Raw genomic sequence first — 15438 nt, 5'->3', positions numbered from 1 at the left:
GTCATTGTTGCCATATCTTTTAGCATGGTTGCATTTACGCCTGCTAGGTATTCAAAAAAGGTTAGCTAGCTAGTGTAAATCCTTTTACACAAGCTTGGACTCTGGCCATGAGAAGTAGTTTTCCTTCTCATTCCCATCCCAGCAATTGTTTCACATTTGCTCCAGGAAAGGGGTGAAGTAAATTTCCTTTCCATCGTGTAAATGGAATAGAACATCCCAAACGCGGAAGGGTTGGAATCAAATAGGTGTATCAAGAAAGAAAAATAAATTCCTCATGCAAAAAAAGTAGATGTGCAATTTCACCCCACACTTGCAGTTGTCTGGTGCAAAAATGTGTTGTGTATTACTATTCGGTTTTGCTAAAATGGTAACACCTAAAGAAATTGCATGACTTATCCATGACAACAGTTGGACATCTGTGACTGGTGCAGCTTTCCAAGTTTATTCCTGTTAAGGTTTTTGAATTGTAGAAATGTGTAAAATACATTCAAACAGAGCTGCATATCTTCTAACATCCTATTGCAGTTGTTGCAGTGAATCGGAGTTACAGGAGTATTGAACAATAGCTCAAAAGTAAAGAAACAAAACAGGACAAAGTAAAATGACAGCAGGAAACAAAAGAACTCGGAAGCAAAAGACAAAGTGTATGGCACATGAGTTGTGTGTGATTAAAAGCTAAAAGCAGAAAAGAAGCAAAAAGAACATGCAATCAATGTCTGTGAGACATCAGCATCTAGCTGGACAAGAATGAAGGCAGAGCCAGGCATATGTTGCAAAGGGATTGTGGATGAGCTGTAGAGACAGTGCTGGGCCACTGCTGGTCTGTGCACAGCACCTTCCAGAGGCAGTGAGACAGAATGTAAAAAGTAGTACAAAGGGGTATGCAAATACTGCACTAGGCCCTCATCATGATCTTGGTGGAATTGCTGCCGAGACCGCCCATATGATGGGGGTTAGGCTGCCATCAAGGCAGCGGCCTCACCTTGTCATATTATGATGTTTACACTGTGCTGACTTGCGGAATCATCGTATTATGACGTTTTCGCTGGTCAGCCCACTAGAAGCAGTGCAGCAGCATTGGCCTAAACTTCCTTAGGGAGCCGAGGCCAGTGCTGTTGCACACAAGCACCCTCAGAATGCACACTGTCTGAGTTGCACTATGCTATTCAGACAGTGCGCATTCCCAGGGTGCTGGCAGGGGGACCCCTGCACTGCACACGATATGGTCAATGGCAGAGCAGGGGCCCCCCTGCGGCCCCCAGCACTATCTTTTCAACAGCCTTTCCATGGCGTTGCATCCACCATGGAAAGTCTTGCGGAAAATTAAGTCATCTTCAGCACATCAGTGCCGAACTCAGCACCGCCATGGCTGACCACAACTTCGACCACCAACAACCCGTCAGGATCCCTGATCTCAATGGAGGCTGTGGTCTCCTGGTGGTTGGTCCACCAGGATCATAATCTGGTGGTCGGACAGTGTTGTGCTTTCCTCTTATTTAGTCTCTAAGCACTAACATAACACAACAGAAATGCACTTCTGAGGTCAAAGAAGACTTTTATTGTTATTTTATTCTTCCCCAACCACAATGTTTATGAATGAATGACGAATTAGTAGCTTTCAAGTCCGCGTTAATCAAACAAAATATATCAGTTTGCAATATACACAGCAGGTTATATTTATAAAATATTGAATGCAAAGCAAAACAAATACTTCACCGTGTAGGAACTATTTACAGCTACATCTTTCTAAGGTCTGCAAGCTGATGACCCCTGTCAGCCGCGAGAAAGAGTGATTCATCTACCCACACGGGATTGCTGGCAGCCTGCGCCAAGCTCCAGCACGAGGTCCGGCAGATTCGAATCTGACTCTCTGCAGCCTGTTACATTCGTTACAAAAGTGTGCCCCCTCCTCTCAGACCTGGGAAACTGAGCAAGCCTTTTGGAGACTGGCCAGGTCTCCAAGACTACTCCTGTTCCCAAGCTCAAGGGAAGAGAAACAACGCCCATGTACCCTCTCTTATCAGGTCTAGTCTACTGTGAGAGCAAAACATCTTGGTTCTCTGGTGCAAAAACACAGCTTGGAAAAATACAGAACTCCACGTTAAAGGCAATGGGCAGCTAACCTAAATATCAAATGCAATGTCATGTTAAAGGCAATAGGCAGCTAACCTAAATATCAAATGCAATGTCTAGTGTCATGTCAAAGCCAATAGGCATCTAAGCTGAATACAAAATACAATGTCTTATATCATGTCAAAGCCCATAGGCAGCTGAGCTGAATACAAAATGCAATGTATAATATCATGTCAAAGCCAATAGGCAGCGGAGCTGAATACAAAGTGTAATGTATAATATCATGTCAAAGCCAATAGGCAGCGGAGCTGAATATCATGTCAAAGCCAATAGGCAGTTAAGCTGAATACAAAGTGTAATATATGATATCATGTCAAAGCCAATAGGCAGCGGAGCTGAATAATATATGATATCATGTCAAAGCCAATAGGCAGAATATCTAATAGCATGTCAAAGTCAATAGGCAGCTAAATTGAATACATCATGTCAAAGTCAATAGGCATGCAATGTCAAAGCCAATAGGCGGCTAGACTGGATACAGCATGTCAAAGCCAATAGGCAGAATACAGAATGTAATGGCTAATGCAATGTCAAAGCCCATAGACGGCTAAACTGAATAAAACATACCATGTGCTACTGGTGAACATTGAGCAACTAATATGCGCAGTGGTGAAACACAAAGTCATTGGTCAAAACAAACTTTATCAAATGGCAGGACATTCCGCCCTTTGACCAATGAATTTTTGTTTCACATATCTCATATTTCAAAAAAAAAAAAAACATCAGCACACAAAAAAACATTATGATCAAAGCAATCCCTGTAAAGCAATAGAAGTGAATTAACACATTGATCTTATAACCTTTCACATCAGATACATCTACATAGAAAAGACTGGGCAATTTTTTTTCTGAATGAGTCTCTAATTCAACAGTGTTAGCAATTTGATGTGGCATGAGTTCTGCTCATGTAAAGGTGCACGGTCCACCTGAAAGGTTTTCTGGAAGGTAAGCAAAAGTCAGAGTTCCATACGAGAGGGGAAAAAAAAAAAAACACAGCAAACAAGTTGAACTTGAACTGAAGGCGCAGTTTGCGCAAAATGGATCCATGGTGCTGGCACTTTACTCAGCCAGGTTCAGGTTGGGGATTCGGTCCCTTCCCCGACCCCACACGCACACACCGGAAGGGGGACCACACAGCGCACTCAGGGACAGTGGCGAAACGTGGTAGGATCTGCAAAAGAAACAAGTATGACTTTTCTTGCAAATAACATTTTTCATTTAAACTGCACCCTTCCTCTTCCTTTCCCTGTTTTATAATCAGCAGGACGTTTTTGAGGCCCTTTGTTATATTTTCTGCAGGTTCTGGAGGGTCACTTGGGGCGTCAGCCCACACATCAGCACTGAGGTTTTTATCTGCTGCGCCACAGCTCCCCTTTTCTTGCACTGTCAGAAGGGCTGGGGCAGACTCCTTCTTTACCAAACCTCCATTCACTGCATTTTCGCCAATTTGGGCCATTCTGTCTCCAATTTGTATGAATAAATCAGATTCTTTTCTAGGTATCAGCATAATTTCGATTTTTCCTTGGTAATTTGCAGCAATCACTCTCCCTAAAACCTGATCAATTTGCCATTTCTGTTCTGGTAACTTTCCTCTCCCCAACTGCTCTGTGACTGCTTGCATGACAGATTGCTTTTGTACGTGCTGCACAGTTTTTATCAAATCTAGGGGAATGGGCATCTCTCTCATCTCTGCCCACCTGTAAGTGGCCTTTTCACATTTCTGGGGCACCCACATAGCCATCCCCACTAAGGCAGAATTCTGGGTGAACACTTCTCTCTCTGCATTTTTCTCATTTACATCTGCAAGGTAATTGAACCAGTTAGGTGCTAAAACATTATCAAAGAACCAAAAATCAGCATAAAAATGACACATCTCACGTAGCTCTTGCTTTAAAATCTGACACACATTATACAACGCTGTTTCTTCTACTGTGCCAGAAAGCAACATTTCAGTCAATGAATCATTAGTAAAACAAACATGCTTTTTATCTTCAGTAGACACGAATTCAAATGGTGTACACAATTTCATTGATAATTCTTTTACCTGTGGTACTCTAGCCCTGTCTTGCAAGTACCAGATCCATTGTATGATTCTAGCTAGGGGCACTATTTTCTTTCCTTGTTCTTGATTTAAATATACATAAGTATTTCCTTCTTGCACTGCGCAGAAACCTAAAGTCTGCATTATTTCATTTGCCAAATCACAAGCGCGCAGCTGCATATTATTTTTCACAGTGACCATGTACAAAAGTGTTAGGATTTCTCTCAAATGAGGGCTATTCTTTTTCCAAAAATCAAACAAGCTAATGAAACTCGGGGTGTCTTGCTCTAAAATCCTTCGTTTTACTTGTGCATTTTGCAACGGTAACTCGTAAATCACATTCTGAGCTCTCTCGTCCGTGTTATCAGTTAAGGAATGCACTTTGGCTGCCAAAAACCCTGGCTCACACGGAAACTCAGTGCAGCTCGGAGCTGTCTTAACCCCCTCATTACTGGAATGGGACAAGAAAGATTCTTCATTTTTATAACTTTCAGCATTATTTTGAATTATCGTATCCTCGCTAATTTGCTCACGTAAATTCCTATTTTCATGTTCCAACTTCCTACATTTCTCCTGCATTTCTCTGTAAGCAGATAAAGGTATCCAGACCTTTCTGTCATCATTACTTCCAAAACACACGTTTTCTACATATATACAACGGGAATTATTTCTCAAAACAACATCAGGCATTTTAGCTACACATGCATTTTCTTCTGTAATTCCCCAAACAGAAAACAATTCACAGTTTTTCTTAGCACCATCAGGCAGTTCATCAACACATGTATTCTCAGACATGGTCTGCCGTGCTACTGTGATTCTCCAAACAGAAAACAATTTCTGTAATTCTCCAAACAACAAAAAACAATTACACTTTTAAAGTGTGCACTTAGAAATCTACTAACTCGTCAAACCCTTTAATCACCTCTTAATGACCGACACCCCACTCCTGGTACCAATTGTTGTGCTTTCCTCTTATTTAGTCTCTAAGCACTAACATAACACAACAGAAATGCACTTCTGAGGTCAAAGAAGACTTTTATTGTTATTTTATTCTTCCCCAACCACAATGTTTATGAATGAATGACGAATTAGTAGCTTTCAAGTCCGCGTTAATCAAACAAAATATATCAGTTTGCAATATACACAGCAGGTTATATTTATAAAATATTGAATGCAAAGCAAAACAAATACTTCACCGTGTAGGAACTATTTACAGCTACATCTTTCTAAGGTCTGCAAGCTGATGACCCCTGTCAGCCGCGAGAAAGAGTGATTCATCTACCCACACGGGATTGCTGGCAGCCTGCGCCAAGCTCCAGCACGAGGTCCGGCAGATTCGAATCTGACTCTCTGCAGCCTGTTACATTTGTTACAACGTTGTGCCCCCTCCTCTCAGACCTGGGAAACTGAGCAAGCCTTTTGGAGACTGGCCAGGTCTCCAAGACTACTCCTGTTCCCAAGCTCAAGGGAAGAGAAACAACGCTCATGTACCCTCTCTTATCAGGTCTAGTCTACTGTGAGAGCAAAACATCTTGGTTCTCTGGTGCAAAAACACAGCTTGGAAAAATACAGAACTCCACGTTAAAGGCAATGGGCAGCTAACCTAAATATCAAATGCAATGTCATGTTAAAGGCAATAGGCAGCTAACCTAAATATCAAATGCAATGTCTAGTGTCATGTCAAAGCCAATAGGCATCTAAGCTGAATACAAAATACAATGTCTTATATCATGTCAAAGCCCATAGGCAGCTGAGCTGAATACAAAATGCAATGTATAATATCATGTCAAAGCCAATAGGCAGCGGAGCTGAATACAAAGTGTAATGTATAATATCATGTCAAAGCCAATAGGCAGCGGAGCTGAATATCATGTCAAAGCCAATAGGCAGTTAAGCTGAATACAAAGTGTAATATATGATATTATGTCAAAGCCAATAGGCAGCGGAGCTGAATAATATATGATATCATGTCAAAGCCAATAGGCAGAATATCTAATAGCATGTCAAAGTCAATAGGCAGCTAAATTGAATACATCATGTCAAAGTCAATAGGCATGCAATGTCAAAGCCAATAGGCGGCTAGACTGGATACAGCATGTCAAAGCCAATAGGCAGAATACAGAATGTAATGGCTAATGCAATGTCAAAGCCCATAGACGGCTAAACTGAATAAAACATACCATGTGCTACTGGTGAACATTGAGCAACTAATATGCGCAGTGGTGAAACACAAAGTCATTGGTCAAAACAAACTTTATCAAATGGCAGGACAGACAGACAGTAGTGCAGCAGTCAAACCGCCACTGCGAGTCTGGTGGACCTCGGACCGCCAAACTCGCAATTGGTCCCCAAAATACTTCCTAGGTGATATGCTTGAAGGCAGCTCAGAACAGCAAAAGGTACTAAAACTGGATCCACAGATTTAGGTGGGCCTTATTGTCTATTGATTTGACTATTTTCAACATACCACCTCTATTTGGTCTTCAGTTTTTTATTGATCGCTCAATGCTATTGGTTTGCTGTGTCTATCTTACACTTTCCTTTGCATAACTGTTGTAGCTACTGTCACAAGTGCAAGATGGTTGCTACAAGCATTCACTTCTATTTTCTGATAATTCATCTGGAACTTTCTCTGATCCCAAGTATCATAGTGTGACCATCGGATATAGGATAGTACTTCTCCTTCAAACTTTACACTTTATTCTATTTTGTAATTTAAATACTTCTATTGTGTTGCCATCTCTTAGGTGGTCATTACGAGTCTGGTGATTTGAAACATCTGACTGCCAAAATCCAGACGAGGAGACCGCCATGGTGCTGGCGGCCTCCCCACTGGCCCCATTACAACCAAGGTTTCCGGCTGATACAGCAGCATTGTTCCTGACTCATAATTGAGCCAGACACAATGCTACAGCATGCAGGGTGCACCAGCAACCTTGAAATGCGCACTGTCTGCAGAGAGCAGAGAGTGCGCATTTAAAGGGTGCTGGACAGGGGGACCTCTGCACTGCCCATATCATGGCCAGAACAGCCCCCCCACTACCCCCTGCACTTGCTTACCTGCCTTGAAAAGGTTGGCAGAAAACAAGGTTGTAATCAGCAAGCCGGGGCTGAGTCTATCACCGCCCTGGATGATAACAACCAAGACCACTGTCAGCTCATCAGGATCTTGAATCTCTGTGGAGACGGGGGTCCGTTGGTGGATCCACCCAACAAGCTCGTATTGTGGCAGTCAGACCGCCACAGCTACTGACCGTCAATGTGAGGCTGGCAATCTTCGGACTGACAGACTCGCAATCTGGACCGCAGTTGCTTGCAACATGTGGAACAAGACTGAAACTGGGTAATATACTCGTTGTACGCAGAAATGTCAAAAATGTTAACATAGCATCAAGGTCATTACCATGATGAAGAATCATTAACTCCTCATTCGGGTTTATTCCTCTGAATATTTGGAAGAAAAATGGTGTGACTTGCAGATGTGGATGCATTATTTCAATAAGCAATATATTTCCAAACATTCCAGTCATATGCTTTGTGCTTCTTGACACGAAAATATTCAGGAGTGGTACTTCATGACTATTGTTGAAGAGACATTATATCCTGTCTTTATGATATTATGCTAACATACGTTATTTCCTAGAAGTAGCTCCTTTTTTCCATTTATGGCCTCTATAGAATTAAGGAGGAATAAGGGCATTGAGGAGAACACTTTCTGATTCTATGCTCCCTTAATTTTCAACGGGGTATTTGGAAAAAATATTGATTTAGAAATATCGAGTTACAGAAATATCGTCGACAAAAATATTGAGTTTTCAAAGTAAGAAATATCATTTTTTAAATGTCTTTATGTGTTTAATGAATAATTTAATTGTATGATTTATACTGTTTGTGTAATTGTTGATGTTTTTAAATATAGTTTGTAATTTTAAGCTATTTATGTTTTTATTTTAGTTTTAAAATAGTAATTTATAGTGTCATAGCAAGTTGTGAGTTTTTTAGGGGCACAGGATGGGAAGTTAATTCATTATTTTTGATCGATAATAATTATTTATTTGATAACTTATGTGAATTGTGTAAAAATTAATTTTCAAAGTTATATTTTAGGTTCAGGTTGTTGGGTTTGTAAGGGTATATGATGGAAAGTTAATTAAATAAAAATTGATTTATTAGTAATTATTGATTTATTTTTAATTAATTGCTATTTCATTATGTAAATTATGTAATTATTATATTTTTTTAAGTTATAGTTTAGGTGTGGGTTGTTGGGTTTGTAGGGGTATAGGGTGGGAAGGTAATTATTTATTCCTAATTATTTATTTATTATTAATTATTTAATAGATACATAATTATGTAAACTGTGTAGTTAATATATATTTAAGGTATAAATTAGAAGTGGGTTGTTGGGGCTTAAGAGGGTAGGGTGGAAGGTTGTTTATGTAATAATTAATTAATAATTTATTAGTAATTATTTCATTACTATTAAATTTGTTAATAGTGTTATATTTTTTATTTTAGATATATGTTAAATGTGGGCTGCTAGGTATGTGGGAATTTAATGAACTAACTATTAATTAACTTTTTTCATTAAGTATTTACAAAAAATATAAATATTTAATTGTTGAATTATTTTAATGTATACATTTACTTTTATCTTCATAGGTTTAGAATTTTATAAAATTAATACTTGTATTAAAATATGGTATATGTTTGAAGTGAAGTACTTTCCCTACTGTTGCACAGACTAGAGAGGGAAGAGTACATTTTTCCCCTCCTGAGTCCAACACTTTCCCTACTGCTGCACCGACTGGAGTCGAAATAGTAAATCTTAACACTCCTGGTTCGAATGCTTTCCCTACTGTTGCACAGACTGGCGTGTGAATAGTAAAATATAGCCCCCGTGAGTCCAACAATCTCCCTAATGTTAGAGTGACCGGAACTGAAATAGTCAATTTTGCCCCTACTGATTCCAACTTTTTCCCTACTGTTGTACTAACTAAAGTGTGATAGTACATTTGACCCCTTTACAATCCAATGCTTCCCCTACAGAAATTATCAGAAACTAGAGTGGGAATAATACATTTTACCCCTCCTGAGTCCACTGCTTTCAATACTATTGCACAGACTGGAGCAGGAATAGTAAATTTTACCCTTCCTGAGTTCAACGCTTTCCCTACTGTTGCACAGACTGGAGTGAGAACAGTAAATTTTCTCCCTCCTGATTTTTGTATATTGTTTACTTTTTTAATGTGTAATTAAATTGGATAGTTTTTAACATTTTGTCCAATAGAGTTGTTAGATTTGTTCTGTTCTTTAATGTATATATATATATCTATATATATATACTGTATGGATATATAGCTATATTTATATATATATATATATTCCGTAGAAAAAGTGTTTTTTGACTTGCGTAAATCTTTGGCACCATTTGACGAATCTTCACGAAATTTTAAAAAATAAGTGCCCCATGATTCTTGTTGCACATGGAAAGTTTCGGAGTTATCCATCAAGGGAGGGCTGAGAAAAAGGAGGGGGTCAAAAAAGTTGTGTTTCCCATGTTAATTCCCATAGGGCCTTTGAACAAGGCTACAGCCTGAACCACTGGCTGGAATTACACCACATTTGGCAGAAAGCTAGGTTTGGGAACGTATATTATGCTTTCGGTTATTTGGTGTAAATCCATCCAGTAGTTTTGGAGATATTAAAGGGAAAATAAATTTGTATAGCTCTGGCTGTGACAACTGCAAATAAGGATGAGCTTGTGCAGGAAATGCCCAGCTCTGATTGGCTGCCAATACTTCAAACCAGGAAGTGTTGACAGCCATCTTGTGATTCGACTTCAGCCGAGCCCCACTAAAAAGGTTTTAAAAAAAGAAAGCAGGGGGCCAGGGTAGAGTCCCTCTGACCCCCACCCCTTGGAGCTAAAACACATTTTTTGAAAATGTTCACCATGATTGATGGCAGATATACGGATCCGGTGAACATTTTATTTTTAAATGAAGCGTGGACTCTTGTGCTTCTTTATTCTGAAGCCCCCCTGGAGACCAAGTCCTGGGGACATTGCTAATTTACTGCTGGAGGGGCCCCTAGGCCCCCTGCTGCCCAGGGATCGCCACCTCCCCAGGACTGTGTAGTGGAGGAGGGCCATGTGGCCCCCCTCGATGAGCCAATAATGTCCATGGGGACTGCCACCACTAAGGACTGGCTCCTGCTATGTTGCGGGGTGCCCGCCCCCAAGACATAGCTGCTTGCTTTGGTTTGGTGTTTGCTGAGAGGCCCCACCAAGCAAAAGCAAGCAAAGTTCAAACAGCTCCGCCTGTCAGAACGCTGAGTGCCCTATAGTATATATATATATATATATATATATATATATATATATATATATATATATATATATATGTATAGTAAAATATATGTTATATTATTAAATTAAAAAATAGAAAATTATAATATAAAATAAAATCATTATTTTAATAATAGTTCTACATTCTAAATGTTCTATAAGTGCTCATAAACATGCACACATACATATATGTGTGTTTGTATAACTAAGTATATATTTCTATATATTTTATAAAATATGTATTTATTTCATTTACATTATATTACTGTCACATGTTAATGTATTTGATATTTAATATTATTAACTCTATTTATCTTTACAAAAAAACAATAATTTTGTGATCAATATTTTTGGCACAATATTTTTACATAATGACATTTTTGGTTTCGATAATATGTCAGTGAACTGTTCCATGGGTAGAAGAAATTTCTTTAATTGTGCCCTTCATCAAGAATATTCTAATTTTGACTTTATGTTCATAAACATACTTCTGTTGGCAGGCATGCTAGTTTATAATAAAGGCCTCAGTATTATTCCCAATGGGCCATTTTGGGAAGGATAGAAATGAACGCCATGATTTGGAATTTATTTTGTTAGTTCATTTCATTGTGAAGGAATCTGCAAACATAGGTAAGCACACCCACAATTCTACACTTCTGTGCATTTCTATATACCATATAGGTTCTTTTGTAACCTGAAACCAGATAGAAAACTACCATCAAAAAAAGGATTAAAAATGTTTCCAAATTAGGAATGGGCAGAAAACACCTCTACATTTAGGGTGGTGCAATGAGTATGTTTTTTCAAAGGGGAAAATATGTATCCAACAGAATAAAACAACATAATATCCAAGAAGCACATTTGCAGCACAACAGCATGGTAACTATCCATCCGGTGAACTATCCACATGAGAAATTATTGTTTGCTCACTCAAGGAAATCAACAACTGTTATATATTTCTTGGAGTATTCATGAAATCATTTGTGAATGCCTAAATTGTCTAACATCTGCTCCAAATGTGCAAGTAGCCCCAAGGGAAAATATTTCAGACTTTTGTTCTCTTTGATATAGGTTCACTAATTTTGGATCAAATGTGAGTAGTCCAAAGTATATGCTCTCACCGATTAAAAGAAAGTTTCTAAATATTAATAACACATTGCTGGCTATGGGCCTCATTACGAGTTTGGCAGTCTGACTCCAGGACCGCTGTGGTGGGAGCTGCCAAAAGAGCACCATGTTAGCGGTCATACAGACCGTCGTATTACAAGTTACACAGCCAAGCCTGCCAAAAGACAGCCAAAATCCAGAATCTGCCAGGACCATGGAGAGTGGGAAAGAGGTGGTCTGATCACCAGGCCCGCCAGCCCGCTAACCAAAAACGGACCCTATTGGGGGCGGGATAGAACTAAAAAATCACCACGGCAGTCTTCCATTGAAGGTGAGAGCCGTTGCAGTAAGCGTTCCCCACAGTAATACACAGCATCGCAATGGATAGAATTGAAAACAACACAGCTGACACACATACACAAACTTGACACACCCATCAACCAAACTATAAAACACACGCTTCACACACCACAATCCTTTGCCTCCACAATGCAGAACACAACGACAGTAGTGAAAACAATAGGATAGACATCACTCACAAGCCACACATCTGCACTGCACCCTCCCCAAACACATATTTGCATACTACCACACACTTCAGTGCAGGCAACCCACTCACCACACAGCACCTACTAATTTATTGTTGTTTCCTATTCCCTCACTTTATACATCACCATGTTATCACAAAAACACCCACGATTCACTGATGATGAGTTAAGGATCATGGTGGATGAAATCATTAGAGTAGAACCCTATACATTCGAAACCCATGTCCAGCAGACTAATATCGCTCGGAAAATAGAAATGTAGCAAAGCATAGTTGATAGTGAAGTCTGTAGGCTGCTAGCTGCACACAAGGGATGACATCAGGAAAAGGTGGAACAACCTGAGGGGGGAGGTGCGTTCCATGGCTGCCAGGCAACAGCTGGCAGTACTGACGGTGGTCTTCTACCTCCTCCCCCACAGTTCACATCATGGTAGGAGAAGGTCTTGGCTATCCTGCATCCTGAGGGCTTCACAGGAATACCTGGGGGATTTGAGTCGGGTAAGTCACAACTACCACATTGTGTCCCCAAATGTATTGTCATGCATGCCCACTTCTCACCTTTAGCCATCTACAATGTCACCCCACTCAAAAGCCCAGTGCCCACCTTTCCATAGACCCCTGTTTGGCCTCCAACATTTTAATGAGACCCATTACATACCAGTAAACTGCGTGTACTTCAGGGACTGACAACACTACATCTCCCAGCAGGCACTGTTCCACTTCCAGCAATACCAGAAAATAGTACCCTTCAAAAACATCCCACCTTTAACAATTCCACATTGGAGTGTACCAACCTGAGGGGCATTTAAATTGATACTGAGTGGTCAGGGCAGGCAAAGACAACAATGCTAAGGCAAGAAGACACTGGGAATGTCACTCCACACAGCCACAACTGTGTACTCACCTACTAGGACCCTTCTCCCTCTACTCAGCTACTGAACTGTACTTACTTGAGGGGAATCCAATCTGTATACTTAATGGGGAGGACAGGCCATGACAGCAATGCTAAGGCCAGAAGGCACTGTCTATCCAAAGCAAAATACCACTCCAATGTGCATCTGTGCTCACATCCTTCCACATACTCTCACCATAAAAGAATTTACTCACATGAGAGGATGACTTATGTATGCTGTTTGTTGTAGTTGGTGTAACATTACATGAAAGCCCAGGAGGGGTAGTTGCTGAAATTCCAATCACCAAGCCAGTGTCCACAATGACAAAAGCTGCGTTCTGCATGATGAAGGCATCATGGACTGAACCTGGGTACTGAGTACAGACTTGGAAAATGTAGAGGTCCACCAAACACACTACTTGGACATTGACAGAATGGAAGCTTTTCCTGTCTTGATAGACATGTTCAGTGACAAGCGGTGGAACCAGGGCTACATGGGTACCATAAATGGCTCCAACAACATGTGGGATGTGTGCCAAACCATAGAACTCTCCTTTCACATGCTCAAAATCCTCACATTGAGGAAACCGGATGTAGCTGTTGATGTGTTTCAATGGTGCTGAGAGGACATGCTTCAATACCAAACTTAACATAGGCTGGAACATCCCAGCAGATAGGGCCACTGTATTTTGGAAGGACCCGGAGGCCAGGAAGTGCAACACTGACATGACTTGTATAATGGATGATATGCTATTTAGATGATGGATGGCTTGCATCAGATCTCACTCCAACTGATGACAAAGATCCATGATTGTCTGCCTATCCAGGAGGTACATCTGAATCACTAATCTGTCCTCAATGGTTTGCAAGTCAGCAAGTGGACAGTACACAGGAGGGTGTCTGATCCGTCTCCTCCCACAAGTCAGTCACTAAAACTGTCCTTACATTCAGCATGTAACATCTTTGATGTGTGATATCACATGTTATGTGTGTCACTGTAAACATGATGTGCAAACACACCAGGGCTAACCATTGCATTTCCTAGGAAGTTAATGTCCTTATTATTAACATATATGTACTAATCATCTTTATGGACAGGAAGTTCATGGTCAGATAAGTCCCTGAACTGCCTGTGGCTTACCTCCCTAGGTCACATGTATGGGAGAGGGTAGTGGCTGTACCTCCAAGCATGTTGTCACATCTGCATGACTACATATCAGTATGGTTGGCAAAAGGACTGACTTACATGACAATACCTGACCAGGCCACTACTCAATATCCCCAGAATATAATTTATATGATCAGTGACTCATCAAATTATTTAGTGTAATTGTTTTATATGGCTCAAAGATGGCGGATGCCTGTCCTACTCCACTGGACAATAGGAACCACCTGTCTCCGCCAGCGGAAGTCTTCATGGCGGTAGCCTGATACTACCGCAGCGGACAGTGCCACAGGATACCATTGCTGCCTGTGGCACTCCTGGGCCAATGGCAGTGTCCGCCGGTGGTGACGGTCATCTATGTGGCGGGTGTCACTGCTGTTTTCTACAGAATCGATTACTTGACTCTTGACACTGCTGCCAGCAAGACCTCCATGACCTGAACTACTGTGTACCACCTCTGGGAGCTATCATGCTGTGTCCAACAGGTGATAGGGCCTCTGCCTTCTCACCAGAAGTACTGAAGAAGCTAGTGGAGGAGGACCTACACCTGTATGGACAGCTCTCTGGTGCACTAGAGGCGCAGGTAAGTGCCCATGTGCACACTTTCCATTTACGTTTACCTAGCTCAGCTTTTGTTAGCCTGTGTTTAAGCCCAGTCAGTCAGCTGAGGTCTACAAAGACCTTTTTTGTGCTGTAAATGTGAATGGATAGTTGATTAAATGGGCAGGTGTTCATGTCAAGTGAAAGGTTTGAAGTTGTGAGAAAATGTGGTGAGTGTGAATTGAGTGTTCACTGACCCAAGTAGGGTTGGATGCACATGGCTAGATGAGTTGCCATGACAGCCATCTCCATTAAAACGATTCCAGAAAAAGTCTGTAAAGTGTAGTCACATGTGGTTTCATGGCAGCATGGGGGTTGATGACATGTCATGTGTGTGAGTTGAGCCTCATTTGTGTTAATACACTATTTACACATAGGTCTGTGGCCACATGTGGCCTTGTTGAACTGTTGCACTAAAGCCAGAAATTGACTCACTAACATGGGCACACATTGTAAATTGGCTATGGACTATATAATTTACTCTGTTGCACGTGATTAGTAGGACATGGTATGATGTGAAAGCCTGTCTGCTCAGCCTTCCAAGTATAGTGCCTGTGTATGTTTGCCTGCTGGAAAACTTGACATCTGTCCTGGTATTGGTTTGCCT

General features: G+C 40.7%; 1 long non-coding RNA gene across 1 annotated transcript; it reads right to left on the bottom strand.

Moving 5' to 3' along the window:
* Positions 1-1535: 1535 nt before the first annotated feature.
* LOC138304363 (uncharacterized) lies at positions 1536-6000 on the bottom strand. Its single transcript, XR_011205551.1, has 2 exons — positions 5371-6000; positions 1536-3304 (listed from the first exon to the last, which is right to left on the bottom strand). It is a non-coding gene; the product is annotated as an uncharacterized lncRNA (long non-coding RNA).
* Between the last annotated feature and the right edge of the window lie 9438 nt (positions 6001-15438).

The sequence above is a fragment of the Pleurodeles waltl genome, chromosome 1_2, assembly GCF_031143425.1.
Source record: "Pleurodeles waltl isolate 20211129_DDA chromosome 1_2, aPleWal1.hap1.20221129, whole genome shotgun sequence".
Lineage (NCBI taxonomy): Eukaryota > Metazoa > Chordata > Amphibia > Caudata > Salamandridae > Pleurodeles > Pleurodeles waltl.
Note: the sequence above shows the minus strand (reverse complement) of the source record. Positions and strands in the feature narration are given on the sequence as shown.